General features: G+C 45.5%; 1 long non-coding RNA gene across 3 annotated transcripts in view; it reads right to left on the reverse strand.

The window, feature by feature from the left end:
• LOC144597610 (uncharacterized) overlaps window positions 1-16,012 on the reverse strand; it is a 229,899-nt gene that overhangs the window by 202,747 nt on the left and 11,140 nt on the right. For 2 of the 3 annotated variants that reach the window (XR_013547765.1, XR_013547764.1), the window contains exon 2: window positions 13,248-13,344. This is a non-coding gene — a long non-coding RNA (uncharacterized LOC144597610). Of the gene's footprint in view, window positions 1-3,978; window positions 5,827-13,247; window positions 13,345-16,012 lie in introns of those variants that run through there. The other variant, XR_013547763.1, reaches the window with a different exon arrangement.

Consider the following 16,012-nt stretch of genomic DNA (forward strand, 5'->3'; position numbering starts at 1 on the left):
AGTCACGTCCCTTCTAACCAATGTGGCAATCCGCCTCCCCAGTGACACCAGGACACTGCTCTCAGATCTCTTGCTCCCTCATTCCACCAGTTACCTGGTGGGAAGGGCCTGCAGTGGGTGCCGGAGGTCGGACTGAGTCGGCGGTGGCTTTAGTTTAGTTTAGTTTAGATTAGTTTAGTTTAGAGATACAACGCAGAAGTAGGCCCTTCAAGCCACCGGTTCCGCGCCGACCAGCGATCCCCGCATATTAACGCTATTATTAACACTATCCTACACACACTAGGGACAATTTTTACATTTACCAAGCTAATCAACCTTCATATCTGTACTTCTTTGGAGTGTGGGAGGAAACCGAAGATCTCGGAGAAAACCCATGCAGGTCAAGGGGAGTAAGGGAATCAGCTATTGTGGTGTATCATGCACCAGCGAACAATCTTCAAAAGTTTACAACTTAAATGCACCAGATTCCCTGATAATTGTCATGGTGCGTCTATACAACAGCAACCCAACAGTCCAAACCTTGTCATTAGGAAACGGGTCCAAGGTTTGTCACGTGGGAGAGAGAAGATGCTCTTGTCTAACTGTGGCGACCCCAGCCTCACCTCACTGTGTTTCAGCAGGAGACAGATGGCAACCAGGTGTGTCTCTAAGCGTGTTGAACATGTGGCTCACGTGCTCATGTGATTCTGTAGGTGCCCTCATGTGTGCACCGTGTTCTGCATCATTGGGTATGTTACACGCGGGGGGAAAGCAGCTGGACATGTGATCTGAAGACGTGTGGGTTGGCAGGTTAATTGGCCATTGTTAATTGTCCATAGTTTGTAGCTTGAGTAGTAGAATCTTGTGGGAGTTGATGGGAACGTGGGCCGAATAAAATAGGTAAGGGGATTCTTAGACTAACTGGGTGCTTGATTGTCGGTGAGGTCTCAAAGAGCCAAGGGGACTATTGCCATGCTGTGTGACTATCTAAAAACTTCATTCAGACATGCCTAAAGTACTGGTGCTGGTGAACTTGCAGCCTAAAGGGCCTGTCCCAGTTACGCGCTTTTTAAGGCGACTGCCGGCGACTGTCAAAGTCGTAGCAGATCGCCAACATTTATTTTACCCTACGACAATGTCTACAACAATGACCACGACAATGCCGAGTCAGGTCGATACAAGTAACTTTTTTTGTGAAACTAGCACCTGGCTAAGAGATTACACCGTCTTCGGAAACATCGCAAAATTCCCACGGTTACCTGACCGTCAAACTGTCGCCTCCAATCTACCTGTCAAATGTCCTGACGGTAAATACATTGGTTAAACAAAGCTATCTTCTGGTATCTTCAAATGCCTTTTCTTAATTTTAGTATCACGTGCTTCTAAATGCATCTGCCACAAGGGTTTCTCAGTGAACCTCCAGCAGAACCAATGTGTTCCCATGGGAGACTTGGAATCTGGTTTTAACGTGACGTCCGGGACTTTTCCGAAAGACAGCGAGAACCCGACTGCCAGTTCTGTTGTCCCCACTGTCTTTGTATCAGCCTCCCCGGTATCAACATCTATTACTTATCCAGTCCCGCTGAAAACCCCATGGCCACTCTTCCTCCCACTGTTGCGAGATCCGATTCCTTGTAACCTGCTGCAGTCAGGTCGAAGAAAATAGACACCAAAAAGCCGGAGTAACTCAGCGAGACAGGCAGCATCTCTGGAGAGAAGGAATGGGCGACGTTTGGGGTCGAGACCCTTTCTTCAGACTGAGAGTCAGGGGTGAGGGGAAACGAGAGATCCCTGGACGTTGGTCAGGAACAAATGAATGAAAGATGAGTTGCTCCAGCTTTTTGTGTCTATTTTCGGTTTAAATCAGCATCTTAAGGCAGGGTGAATGTACGAAGGTCCCTGACCAGAGACAACTCTCTGCTATCCTAATTACTAATCGTTAAATCACAAAAGAAGCCACTCTGCCAGTGTTTACACTGTCACACCATCACTCGACAATCCCCTGCTGTTACAGTTTATCAGGATACCGGAACAGAATCATTTGACCAAATAGTTATTGACTGAAAGCAAGTTTATGTAGTTAAGCATTCAATAATAATCACTTTATTGTTTAAAATCGACCAATTACTGGTGTCACTAAACTGCAACTTATTCAACTATAATGGAGGAGAGGCAGCATCGCAATCTCCGCCCCCATTCCACAGCTGGCTGTTCCAGCTGCACTTCCGTCAGATGTCAAAACGGGTTTTGACAGTTCCTGTCGGCCCTTGTCTCCTCCTGATACTGGTACCTGTCTCCGGTTGACGTTGGTAGTCGACAATGAAATTCATCCGACCCCAGTACCGGCGACAACCTAATAAACCTGGGGACAGCATGCGACAGCGCCCGCAATAAGCTACGATACTTGGCGACAAGCCAGCTGTCGCCAAAAAATTTCGAACAGGTAACTTTTTCCACGAGGTGCCGAGATCTGCTACGACTCATTGAAGACTCCTCACAATTATGCCCGTGACACCCCGGCAAACTTGTGGTGGCAGCCTAGTCGCCGGCAGTGGCCTTAAAATCACCTAACTGGGACAGGCCCTTTAGGCTCAGTCTGAAATGGTAGAAGGTACATTGTATATGGAGCACCAATACGGGTGCAGAACAATTTTCAAGCCGGGACACTTTTCTAAATGCTTTCTACCCTTCCATGTGTTGCTTCCCTGTGACTTCAGCAGTACTAGAGAGGGGTGTGTGTGGGGGGGGGGGGGGGGGGTGGTTTGCTCACGTTCCCAAGGGACTGGATGGGAATGAGAATGGACTGCTTCAAACATCCCAGCTTACTAATGCAGAGGCCCTGCATGTCATGACGGGTGAGGGAGAGAGATGCTTATGTCACCACTCCGAGTGGGCTGTGGGTGTTGAAGCATGTCACTGCCCCACCACAGACATCTTCCATGGCACTGTGCAAGTGCAGGTTTGTTAACTGGGAAATCAGGCAACTTGTCAGAACCTGAATATAGATGATACAGTAAGTGCTTAGACACAGACTTCCAAGTCTCTTCTTGCCATTGGTGCTATATGCAGTGAAGAGACTCCATCATTAGCTTAGTGAACATTGGCTGCAATCAATGTAACTGTCATTGTTTTTAAGGTAGACACAAAATGCTTAGCGTAACTCAGCGGGGCAGGCAGCATCTCTGGAGAAAAGGAATGGGTGATGTTTCGGGTCCTGGCCCTTCTTCAGACCTTCAAACATTTGCGCCACAGCTTAAAGCCTGGAAGGTGTGTAGCTAAAATCAGAAAAGTTAACCTCTTAGGTTACTAATAGGTTTGGAGCACTTTTCTCTCCTCCCGATCTGAAACAACTTGCTTTTAATAGGAACCTGAGGTCTGAAGGTAGGTTCCAACCTGAAACATCACCCATTCCTTCTCTCCAGAGATGCTGCCTGAGTTACTCCACCATTTTGTGTCTTACCTTCGATTTAAACCAGCATCTGCAGTTCTTTCCTACACATCTTGGTTAGAAAGATAGGTTTCAAATAATTATTTAAAGAATGATTTTATTGGAAGATAGGGAAGTAGAGAGGCATTGACAAGATTACCCCCGAGCTTTGGGACTAGGCAGCCTGTAGTGAAAATTGGGGATGAACAAGGTTGGGCTGAAGAAGGTTAGAGAGTCAGTGTAGAGCCATGACACGAACCTGATGTCAATTGGGCCGAGCAGATTTCAAGCCTTGAGATGACAAAACCACAGTTGGAGCTTCAGCAGCAAGTGAGAACAGGCACGTTGGGCGGGCAATGTTACCGAGGCGGAAATGGGCGGTCCTGATGATGATGGGGATATTGGGTTGATTGTCCAGCTCATGTTCAAAGAGGGCACCAAGCTTCTGAGCAATCTGGTTCAGCCCATTACTATGGCTATGAGGAAGATAGAACCAGTGTCCAGGAAACAACAGACAACTGGTTTGATTGATTGATTGATACTTTATTATCACATGTGACATGTCACAGAGAGATTCTTTGTTTTGCACGCCATACATAAAGTGTGCAAAGAGTCGCCATGTATAGAGCGCCAACAACGTTACAAAGTAAGGGCGGCACGGTGGCGCAGCGGTAGAGTTGCTGCCTTACAGCGAATGCAGCGCCGGAGACTCAGGTTCGATCCCGACTACGGGCGCCGTCTGTTCGGAGTGCCCAATGGTCCCTCTTTGTTCTCGGCGGCATGTCCTTGACCGACCTCCAGCACCCACCGCCATCTCACAGGACCTCGGGCACTCACGTGGCCAGTTGCTGCCTTATAGCAAATGCAGTGCCAGAGACCCGGGTTCGATCCCGACTTCGGGTGCTGTCTGTACGGAGTTTGTACGTTCTCCCCTTGACCTGCATGGGTTTTCTCCGAGATCTTCGGTTTCCTCCCACACTCCAAAAAAGTACAGATATGAAGGTTGATTAGCTTGGTAAATGTAAAAATTGTCCCTAGTGTGTGTAGGATAGTGTTAATAATAGCGTTAATATGCGGAGATCGCTGGTCGGCGCGGAACCGGTGGCTTGAAGGGCCTATTTCTGCGCTGTATCTCTAAACTAAACTAAACTAAACTAAACTAAACTAAACTAAAGCCACCGCCGACTCAGTCTGACCTCCGGCACCTACTGCAGGCCCTTCCCACCAGGTAACTGGTGGAATGAGGGAGCAAGAGATCTGAGAGCAGTGTCCTGGTGTCACTGGGGAGGCGGATTGCCACATTGGTTAGAAGGGACGTGACTTCCTTCATTACATTGGTGGCTCCATAAATGAACAGCCAGCATAACGCTGGAATGATGTACGATGCACAGCTGCCGAGTGCCTGTAAACCTGCTCCTGAATCTCAGATACAAGCTCGCTACTGACCCCCCCGGTTAACCATTAACCCACACTTAACCATCTGAAACCTAGCATGAGAGCCGCACATCCAAGCTGTCTCCCCAGCAGACATCAATCACTTTAAAGACCAACTAAAAGCAGGAATTATATTTCAGGCTGTAACTCACATGCTGGTAGTCATTATTCAAGTTAATCATTAGAATCCCTCAATTAGATTCCAGCAAGGAACTCACTTCTAGTTTTCTATGTTTTTGAATATATGAATATATGAAATATATGGGTGTCACGGTGGTGCAGCGGTAGAGTTGCTGCCCTACAGCGCAACAGACAGGGTGAGGATGAGCAGATTTCCTCCTTGTTACCATGATGGAGCTTGGCTTGATCATCTTTCTGGTATCATGTAGCTGTTAATGGGCGGCACAGTGGTTTAGATTTGCTGCCTTACAGCGCCAGAGGCCCGGGTTCGATCCTGACTACGGGTGCTGCCTGTACGGAGTTTGTACGTTCTCCCCGTGACAGCGTGGGTTTCCTCAGAGATCTTCGGTTTCCTCCCATATTCCGAAGAAGTACAGGTTTGCAGGTTAATTGGCTTGGGTTTGTATACTTGGTATGTGTAAATTGTCCCTAGTGTGTGTAGGCTTGTATTAATGTGTGGGGATCACTGGTCAGTGCGGACTCGGTGGGCCAAAGGGCCTGTTTCCGTGCTGAACTAAACTAAACTAAAAAAAATACACTGAAATTATTTTAACCCCTTGATTAAATTTCAGCCCAGAACTCACTCCCAGGTACCCAGTAGTCTAGAGAAATAACATTTGATCCGTTTGATTAATGAAGTCTGAAAACTGCTCCTAGGTTTTCAATGTTTATATATAAATCTTCTGAAATTATCTCTCACCACCTCCATTAGATTTTAATCTGGAATTCTCTTCCATTCTTTTCATGAACCATCAGATCCCCTTGATTAGATTCCTGATCTTTGCATGTCCCAAAGATCTGTTAGCCTGTAGGTAAATAAAATGAACTGCAATTAAATTGCAGACCATACTATTAGTCTATAATCAAATTATCAAGTATCCACTAGCCTAGAGTCAAAACCGTCCAATTATATTCAGACCCGGTTGGCGTGTCCTTTGTTGAAACTGTTAACTAAACTCAAGCCTGCATCCCATTTCTGGCTAGACAAATCATTTGAACTCCTTGATTAGATTTCTGTCCATAACTCACTCCCCAGTGTTAATTATTCTATAATGTAACCCAACAGTGTCCTAGGATTTGATCCCAACCTATAATCACACCCTAAAATATTCTACATGCAAAAACATTTGAAACTTGACTAGATTGCAATCTGTAATTAGTTTCTATATAGTCATCTATATACTAAAACTCTCGTTTGTTTGTTTGTTCCTGGAAGGGGAAAGGGGAGAGGGGAGAGGGGGAGGAGAGGGTGCTGCACCAATGCAGGAGAGGTTTGGGCCCAACGGGTCCACTTGGTCTAGTTAATTCTAAATATTAGCAAGACAGATCCATCAATTAGATTCCAGCCTTGGAATTGACTTCCAGGAATCCATTTTACTATGTTTATGCTTTCTAAACTCAGATTAGATTTCAGCCTCTGATGTACTCCTAGGAATCTATTAGACGTACAGGTATGTAGGTTAATTGGCTGGGTAAATGTAAAAAAAATTGTCCCTAGTGGGTGTAGGATAGTGTTAATGTACGGGGATCGCTGGGCGGCACGGACTTGGTGGGCCGAAAAGGCCTGTTTCCGGCTGTATATATATGATATGATATTAGTCTGTGTAAAAACCATCCAAACTTCCAGGCATCCGCAAATAAAGCTTACAGAGTTCTAGTGTAAAACTCATTGACCGGAACTCAGTTGCATAATGCTGTTATTTTCAGTGCTAACATAATTAAAAATTGATTATTTTCTGGAACGTTTCTCGGTTATTTTGCGTTACTCAAAAAAATCAGTCAGACATTTCCGGTATCAATCATTGATGACCCTCGGACAATCCTTGATTGGACTTTGTTGGCTTTACCTTGCACTAAACATTATTCCCTTATAATGTATCCGTGCACTGTGAATGGCTCGATTGTAATCAGATATAGTTTTTCCGCTAACCGGATGGCACAAAAAAAAAGTTTTTCACTGTACCTCGTCGGTACACGTGACAATAAACTAAAGTGATCCTTGCATCCCTGATGTGAATGTTGTGAATGTACAAGAACAGGTTCATTCCCATCCAATGCTGTTTTTGGAACATGCCAAGGTATGTAGAGCCTGGCCTAGAGACAAAGAATGGGTGACGTTTTGGGTCGGCCCATTCTTCAGATGCAATGCCCATGCATCCTGTGAGAACATTGCCTTACCAGCACAGTGCTAGACTTCATGCTTAAGGATCCACCTGCTCCATCACATATCTTTCCCAGCAATCTGGCTACCAATTTGTTCACTGATGACTGGATTAGTGTGCCCCAATTTCCTAACCAGAATTGCTGCTTTACAGCACCAGAGACCTGGGTTCGATCATGTCTGTCTGTACAGACTCTGTACATTATCCCCATGACCATATTGGCTTTCTCCAGGTGCTCCAATTTCCTCCCACACTCCAAAGAGGTACAGGTTTTGTACGTTAATTGACATCGGTATAAATTCTCCTTCGTGAGAAGTGTGTGCTAGCGTAACGAGGATCGCTGGTTGGCACAGATTCGGTGGGCCAAAGGGCTCGTTTCTGCGGTGTATCTCTAAACTAAACTAAACTAAAAGGTGATCCTACTTCAAGCTGGCACCCCTAGTTCCTCCACTTCCTAAATCTGATCTGCACCAACGCCACCCCCACTATAAACATTCCAATCTTTCACTGATTACTTCCTGAATCCAAATGTAGATCATTGATGTAACATACGTAATATTCAATGTTAACAAAGCATTGTCATTGAACATAGAACATAGAACAGTACAGCACAGGAGAAGGTGCTTTGACCCACTGAGATTGTGTCGTACATGATGCCAAGTTTAACTGATCTCATCTGCCTGTGCATGATCCATATCCCTCTATTCCCTGCACTTCCATGTGCCTGCCAAAAAGCCTCTTAAACACCACTATCATATCTGCCTCCACCACCAAAGCGTTCCAGGCCCCCACCACTCTCTGTGTCCTCCGCACATCTCCACTAAACTTTCCCCCTCTCACCTTGGAGTTACTCTCTCTAATGTTGGACATTTCCACCCTGTGAAAAAAAATTCAGACTGTCTAAGCCTCTGATAATTTTATACACTGATGAGCCAAACATTATGACCACCTGCCTAATATGCTGTTGGTCCTCTGTGTGCCGCCAAAACAGCGCCGAGCCGCCGAGGCATGGACTCTACAAGACCCCTGAAGGTGTCCTGTGGTATCTGGCACCAAAACATTAGCAGCAGATCCTTTAGCAGCACCCCACAAGCCTTGCCGTTTGAGAGATGCTCCGACCCAGTCGTCTGGCCATCCTTTAGCAGCACCCCACAAGCCTTGCCATTTCAGAGATGCTCTGACCCAGTCGTCTGGCCTTAACAATTTATACCGATGTCAATTAACCTACAAAACCTGTACGTCTTTGGAGTCTGGGAGGAAATTGGAGCACCTGGAGAAAGCCCACATGGTCATGGGGATACATTGTCCCTTGTCAAAGTCGCTCAGGTCTTTACTCCTGCCCATTTCCCCTGCATCCAACACATCAACTTCAAGAACTGACTGTTCACATGCTGCCTAATATATCCCACCCCTTGACAGGTGCCATTGTAACACGATAATCAATGTTATTCACTTGACCTGTCAGTGGTCATAATGTTTTGGCTCATATTTCTATCAAGTCTCCCCTCAACCATTGATGTTCCAAAGAACTTCGGACTCTTATCGATGGAAGGTTGTACTACTCTTAGGATTGCATTACGTGACTAACTGCTCACTATACTGATGCAACATTTTTTAGGGTGGAACATTTCTGAGTCCAGCTTTACTTTAGACCAGAGATACAGTGCGGAAACAGACCCTTTGGCCCACAGAGTCTACGCTGACCAGCAATCACCCTGTACACTAGCACTATCCTACACACTGGGAACAATTTACAATTTTTAACAAAGCCAATTAACCTGTAATTGTTTGTAGTGTGGGAGGAAACCGGAGCATCCAGGGAAAACCCACAAAATCATGGGGAGTGTGTACAAACTCCATACAGACAGGTCAGGATCGAACCTGGGTTTCTGACGCTGTAAAACAGCAACTCTATCGCAGCACCACCGTGCTGAGTTCATGTGAACCCAGCTACTGCACCATCCAAGACACATATAAGTTACCCACTTTTCAATATATACGAAATTTGAATTGCTCCATTAAATTTTAGCTTGGAACTCACTCACAGGTATTCATTACTCTGCATATGAATCATCTGAAACCCTGGGTTAGATCCCAGCCTTTAATACACTCCTAGCTATCTATTACATATCCTATTAAAAGGTAGGGCAGTTTAAAGAGACAACTGACAACAACATGACTGTTCCAAAGGAACCAGCTGCTCTCTATCTCGACTTGGCAAGATCTCTTCTCAAAACTACTGGTGATTCATTGCTTTCACCTGTTGCATTGGACAGTGTCCAACCGTATCACGCTGAAGAGGCTCGTAATGATTTAAAGTAATCTTATGGTTAATAAAATTGCTGAATATACAGAAAGCTCTGTCTGGGCATAGGAAGGGCTGGAAGTGAATGATGGACTGCTTTTCATTTGGAAAGAAATCTCTTTTTTTTTCCCCCCTCGCTATTAATTCATCAGCTGTGAAACTGAAGAAAGGGCCTTGGCTTTCCTACGGTTATTCAAAACCAGTTTCCCTTAGGATGCTTCTCTCATCAAACTCAAGTAAAATGGCTTCGTACTCCCGTGCAATAATGTAGCATCCAAGATCGACTTGGAGGAATCGGATCATCTTCTGCATCTCCCATCCAGGTATGAACGGCACAGGCTGTCCCAGCAACGAAGGGGAAAATAAATGGACCGACTATCGGTTGCATTCGGTCGGAAGTGTCACCAACAGTAACAATTCCCATTAAGATTTTATGTAAATACATTGAGGAAATGTGTTTTGGATCCGACTGTTAGAATGAGCTACTGCTGACCATGTGCGTTGATACTAGATGTCAGTGAAAGACCCCAGCACGGGTATGTTGTGATATTGCAGGGACTACTTTGTTGTATCACAAGGACTACTTTGTTTGCCTGTGTAGTAATGTCTATATAAGAGAATGAGGTGATTAGGTGGCCACTCTGGTTCCAGGTGGCCACGGAATAAACAGCCTGGATTTAAGCTCCAGCATTATAACCTTTTAAACTCATGTACTTGTGGTCCGTCCAGAGTCTCAACAAAGGTACAACAGAAGAACAAAGGTCTGAAGAAGGGTCTCGACCCGAAACGTCACCCATTCCTTCTCTCCCGAGATGCTGCCTGACCTGCTGAGTTACTCCAGCATTTTGTGAATAAATACCTTTGATTTGTACCAGCATCTGCATTTATCTTCTTATACTAAAGGTACAACAGATACTGGACCACGAAGTACAACAGGGTACTCCATAATTACTGGGTCTGCTACTGCAAGAAGGATCTAGTGGGCTTGGAGGCATTCACCAGAATGTACCTGGATAATAAATGGTTAGATTATTAAGGTACGTCTGCAGATCTTTAATGCACATTACCTCATCTGAGAAGAGGTGTCCAGGCAGAAATGTCTGGGAGTGGGCTCAACTGGGGAGATCTCGAAAGAACCGCTAACAACCGAGTGAGGTGGAAGACATTTGTCAATGGCCTATGCTCCCTAGCAGAGCAAAGGGCTTAAGAAGTAAGAAGAAGACCGCATCTGAGCTCAAATTTCATTTCAGACCATTCCCCTCATTTTCTTCAGACAGCCATTGACACTCTTGACTCTGCCACCCCCATGGACACCTATTCTGGACCTAACTCCCTAACTCTTGTCCCGTTGCTAACCTTGCCTTACATTGCTCCGTCTTGCCTTTGTCATGTTACCCGTTCGACCGCGTACCCTCTCACAGTCCTCCTTCCCTTCCCCCCAATCCCCGCCTCCGTGTTGGGCAAAGCCTGCGACCTCTCAAACTGTTTTCCAATTCTGATGAAAGTCATTGTTCTGTAACGTTAGCTTTGTTTGCTTCTGTCCCAGTGGATGCTGCCTGACCTCCGGCGAGTTTATTACAGAATGAAGGCTTGCGTTGCCTTAGGTGGAGAAGATAAACATTATTTTAAATTGGATCCAGGTCCAGTCAGAAGGGCTCAGCCTGTTTGTTACATAGACAGGTCTCCAAATTTGAGGAAGATATTCTTGCTATGGAGGGCGTGCAGCGTAGGTTCACTAAGTTAATTCCCGGAATGGCGGGACTGTCGTATGTTGAAAGGCTGGAGCGATTGGGCTTGTATACACTGGAATTTAGAAGGATGAGGGGGGATCTTATTGAAACATATAAGATAATTAGGGGATTGGACACATTAGAGGCAGGAAACATGTTCCCAATGTTGGGGGAAGTCCAGAACAAGGGGCCACAGTTTAAGAATAAGGGGTAGGCCATTTAGAACGGAGATGAGGAAGAACTTTTTCAGTCAGAGAGTGGTGAAGGTGTGGAATTCTCTGCCTCAGAAGGCAGTGGAGGCCAGTTCGTTGGATGCTTTCAAGAGAGAGCTGGATAGAGCTCTTAAGGATAGCGGAGTGAGGGGGTATGGGGAGAAGGCAGGAACGGGGTACTGATTGAGAGTGATCAGCCATGATCGCATTGAATGGCGGTGCTGGCTCGAAGGGCTGAATGGCCTACTCCTGCACCTATTGTCTATTGTCTATTATCCATTGGCCTCACACACACTCTCCTGAACACCCAACTGCAAACCCTCTCTAAACCTTGTGCACCCATCCTTATAGAGCCCCTACTGCCTGGACTTACCCATCTCCTTTGAAGTACCCACCCATTGGTGCCATGTTACCCAGGCTCACCCACTCGCCCCTGAATGCCCACCTGTAGGCCCTCTCATGCCATGGGACCCTCCCATCTGGACTCACCCACCCATGGGAGCCTTGCCACCTGGGCTCACCTACCCTCCTCTGGCCCTCTCATTGCATGGGCATTACATTGCAATTGCATCTGAAGAAGGGCCCCAACCCAAAACATCACCCATCCTTTGTCTCCAGAGATGCTGCCTGACCCACTGAGTTTAATTGGTCAAAGCAGTTTGTATCCATCTTCGGTCCTCGTATCTACATGGGCCCCCACACTACTGAACTCACCCACCCGCTCCTGAATGCTCAACTGCAGGCCCTCTCAGAGCATGGGCACCTTCTCTTGAACACTCATCCATCTCAAGACCCTGCTATTTTGGCCCACCCACCCACAGGAGTCCTGCCAACATTCCCTTCTTGCCTACATTCCTGAGGCGCCAGGCTGTCAAAATGATAGAGCTCCTTTGCCACTTGAAGAAATATTCAAAAATCCAAAATGATTCTAATTTGGATGTACTGCGTTGGTGAAATTGGGGTGAGATTGAGTTGGGTGGGGTGGGCAATGGCTTTGGCATGGACAGGGAGCTAATTGAATGGGCGTGGCGTGTGCGTGATCGGGTGTGTGTTCGACTCAAGAGTTTGGGAAGCAGGGATGAGATTGGGTTGGGGGTCTTGAAGGACTGGGATGTGAATAAGCTGGGAGGTTAGGAGGGAATGTGATGGAGGTGGTGTGTCGGAAGGTTTGGAGGGAATGAAGATCGTTTAATCGGCCAAAGTGAGAAAATAACAAGGGACAGAAGAGGGTTCCATCAGAAAAATAATATTGATGGGACAAGTTCTTGGACGTTTTACCACATTAGCCCCCTGGAATTGGCCATATTTCTCCCACCAACCTGGATGATTCATGGCCATTCAAAAAGCAGTCTTTTATTTCCACATCCCATGCACTTTTAACCAATGAACAAAAATGATTGAAGAGAATTAAAATAAGCAATTTTTTTAATGACCTTAAAATTGTTTTCTCCTTATGTTGTTCTGGGAGTTTGTCTAATTGCTGGAGATATGTTCGCAGCCTGAAAGGTTAGAAGGCCCTGGGTAGAGTGGCTTTGAGTTCATAATGTGCACTGATGCAGTTTCCAGACGTTTAGATTTTTATTATTCTTAAAGTAACTTTAAAACGGAGGAAAAGAGTACGATTACTGAACTGCAGACAATGGGAGGACATTTTCCTCTTTGTTCCACTAACCCCGAGGCCTAGTCACAGAGGGGAAGCCTTTCCCACCATTGTTTGAGTGAGAAAAACAGGAAACAATCACTGGCTGCTGAACACTGTAGGCTACACAATAGACAATCACAACAACACCTTCACACACTGAACAGACAGGTACCCACCCGCATGGATAGATTCCAGAAGTCCATCCTAGAAAGGCTTGTTTACACAGGGAAGACTTCACAGGAAGCTCCATTGCTAGAGGTATTCCTCAAGATCCTGGAAAGCAAGAACAAAGCAATGGAGCCAGACTTAAAGGAGAGTAATGGCCCAAACAAATCAAAACTTTTTTTTATAAGCAGTAGGATCAGTCAATAGAAACTACCTGCAACTAAGCTGACATGGCATTTCAAATTCAATACCCTGTCATGGATGACAGAGCACAGTGGAGTAGAGTTACTGCTTCGCAGCGCCAGAGACCTGGGTTTGATCCGGACTATAGGTGGAAACTAAACTAAATATGTCAGCAGTGGCACAGCGGTAGAGTTGCTGCCTCACAGCACCAGAGACCTGGGTTCGATCCTGACAACAGCTGCTTGGCTGTACGGAGTTTGTACTTCTCCCCGTGACCTGCGTGGGTTTGCTCCGGGATCTCCAGTTTCCTCCCACACCCCAACGACGTACAGGTTTGTAGGTTCATTGGCTTGGTATAATTATAAATCGTCCCTCATGTGTGTAAGATGGTGCAGAGATAGCTGGTTACCAAGGACTCGGTGGGCCGAAGTGCAATGTATCTCTAAAATAAACACTGTTAACAGGGTGATGTGATGATCTTTGTTTATGCAAAGAGTTGCTACAGTCTTCAGCATACTGTTTAGCTGGTGGAAGCAGTGTTAATTGAAAAAGAAATTGGATAAATACTTGAAACGCTTGGACCTTGATGGGAGAAAGTGGGCCCAAATTGGTCAAAGCAGATAGAACAGGTAATTGGATCCTACTACAATTTACACCTCAGGAAGGTGAGCAGATCCTTGTTGGAGCTGATCATGACCTGGCATTTTTTTTAATGCAATTCTTACTTGCCACTTGGACCTACTGAGTAAGTCCACATCTGACATGATGCGTGAGTCATTTTAAGGTCAGAGTATGTTCTAATAAGGAGGAGAGATAAGGATGGTAAGATAGGGGAACCTTGGATAACCTGGGCACAAGATGGTGCCAGAGACAAGGCAACTCTTTGTCTACTCTTCTTACACGACAATCATTGCACGTTTATACTTATTTATGATTGTGCTTACATATAGTATGATTTTATTGAACTGTATGCAAATTATATCCAGGGAGATGTAACCATAAAGTACCATTGAACCATAAAGGGTTGTAAATTTGGTCAAAAATAAAAAAAGAAGTGTATGTAAGGTTTAGAAAGATGATGTCAGACAGAGGCTTTGAGGAATATAAAGCAAGCAGGAAAGAATCAAGTGTGCGATTCGAAGGGCCTTAAGAGGTCATGAAATCTCTTTGGCGAGTCGGATTAATAAATCAGATTAAACTCCAAGGCTTTTTTGTACACACATTAAAAACACCAGGATAACCAGAGAGAAGGTAGGACCACTCAAGGATAAAGGTGGGAATTTATGCTTGGAGTCAGAGGATATGGACGAGGTATTAAAGGAGTACTTTGCATCTGTTTTGAGCAAGGAGGAGAACATGAAGGACAGTGAAATCAGTGTGGGGAATACTGATATGTCAGAGGAGCCTGAGATCAAGAAGTAGGAGGTGTTGCGATCTTGAAGAGCATCAAGGTGGATAAACTTTGCCCCACATTTTAAAAGAGATGTGCAGAGCATGCTTCTTACACTGAGAGTGGTCGGTGACTGGAACACCCTGCTAGGACCCCGGGTCAAGGCAGACACTATAATGGTATTTAAGAGGCTTTTGGAGAGGCACATGGATCTGCAGGGAATGGAGGGATACGGATCACGTGCAGGCTGAGGCGATTAGTTTAACTTGGCAGCATGCTCGGCACAGATATTGTGGGCTAAAGGGCCTGTCCCTGTGTTGTACTGTTCTATGTTAGCTTGTATCTTCAGACACAGGCAGCGGTTTGTTTTATGTGCTGAGAACGTTCCCACCTCTGACCTTTGAATGGAAACAGCAGTGAATGTTTGGGCTGGGAGAATGCCTCAAGAAACTCCCACAGCAATGTCCTGGGGCTTGGATGATTGCCAACTACCACAACCATCTTCCAAGGCCTAGCCCAATCACTGTACCGTACCCATATTTGTAATTTGCCTTGAACATTTTTTCTTATTCATTAAAAGGAACATAATGGGAATTGAAAATTGTATTTGACTGGTAGGTAAGGCTTATGAGATACTTCCCATCATTAGCAGAGGCATGCAGTTTAATAGCAGGACGATTATGACCTTAATGAGCAAGTATAGGATCTTGTCACATAAGAAAGAGTTGATCAGTTCAGGAAAACATCATGAACTGAGATGGATCAATCTTGTTGGGAGATACGCTGAGAGAAGGAGAACTAAACTATACTTGAAACATTGATTGGCCACAACACAATTAGATGGAAGAACTGGGTGGTACAGTGATGCAATGGTAGAGTTGCTGCCTTATAGCTCCAGAGACCTGAGTTCAATCCTGACTCTATGAGTGCTATCTTTATGGAGTTTGTACGTTCTCCCTGTGAACACGTCTGTTTTCTCCAGCTGCTCCGGTTTTCTCCCACAGTTCAAAGACGTCCAGGTTTGTAGGTTAATTGGCTTCTGTAAATTGTCCGCAGTATGTGGGATAGTGCCAGTGTACAGCGTGATCGCTGGTCAGCACGGACTCGCCGGCCAAAGGACTTGTTACCAAGTATCTCTCTAAAGTATCGATTATTTGATATTGATTATTTGTTCTAATCACCACATGAGCTTCCCCTTACAGT

Source organism: Rhinoraja longicauda, chromosome 10, assembly GCF_053455715.1.
Source record: "Rhinoraja longicauda isolate Sanriku21f chromosome 10, sRhiLon1.1, whole genome shotgun sequence".
In the NCBI taxonomy this organism is placed as follows: Eukaryota; Metazoa; Chordata; class Chondrichthyes; order Rajiformes; family Arhynchobatidae; genus Rhinoraja; species Rhinoraja longicauda.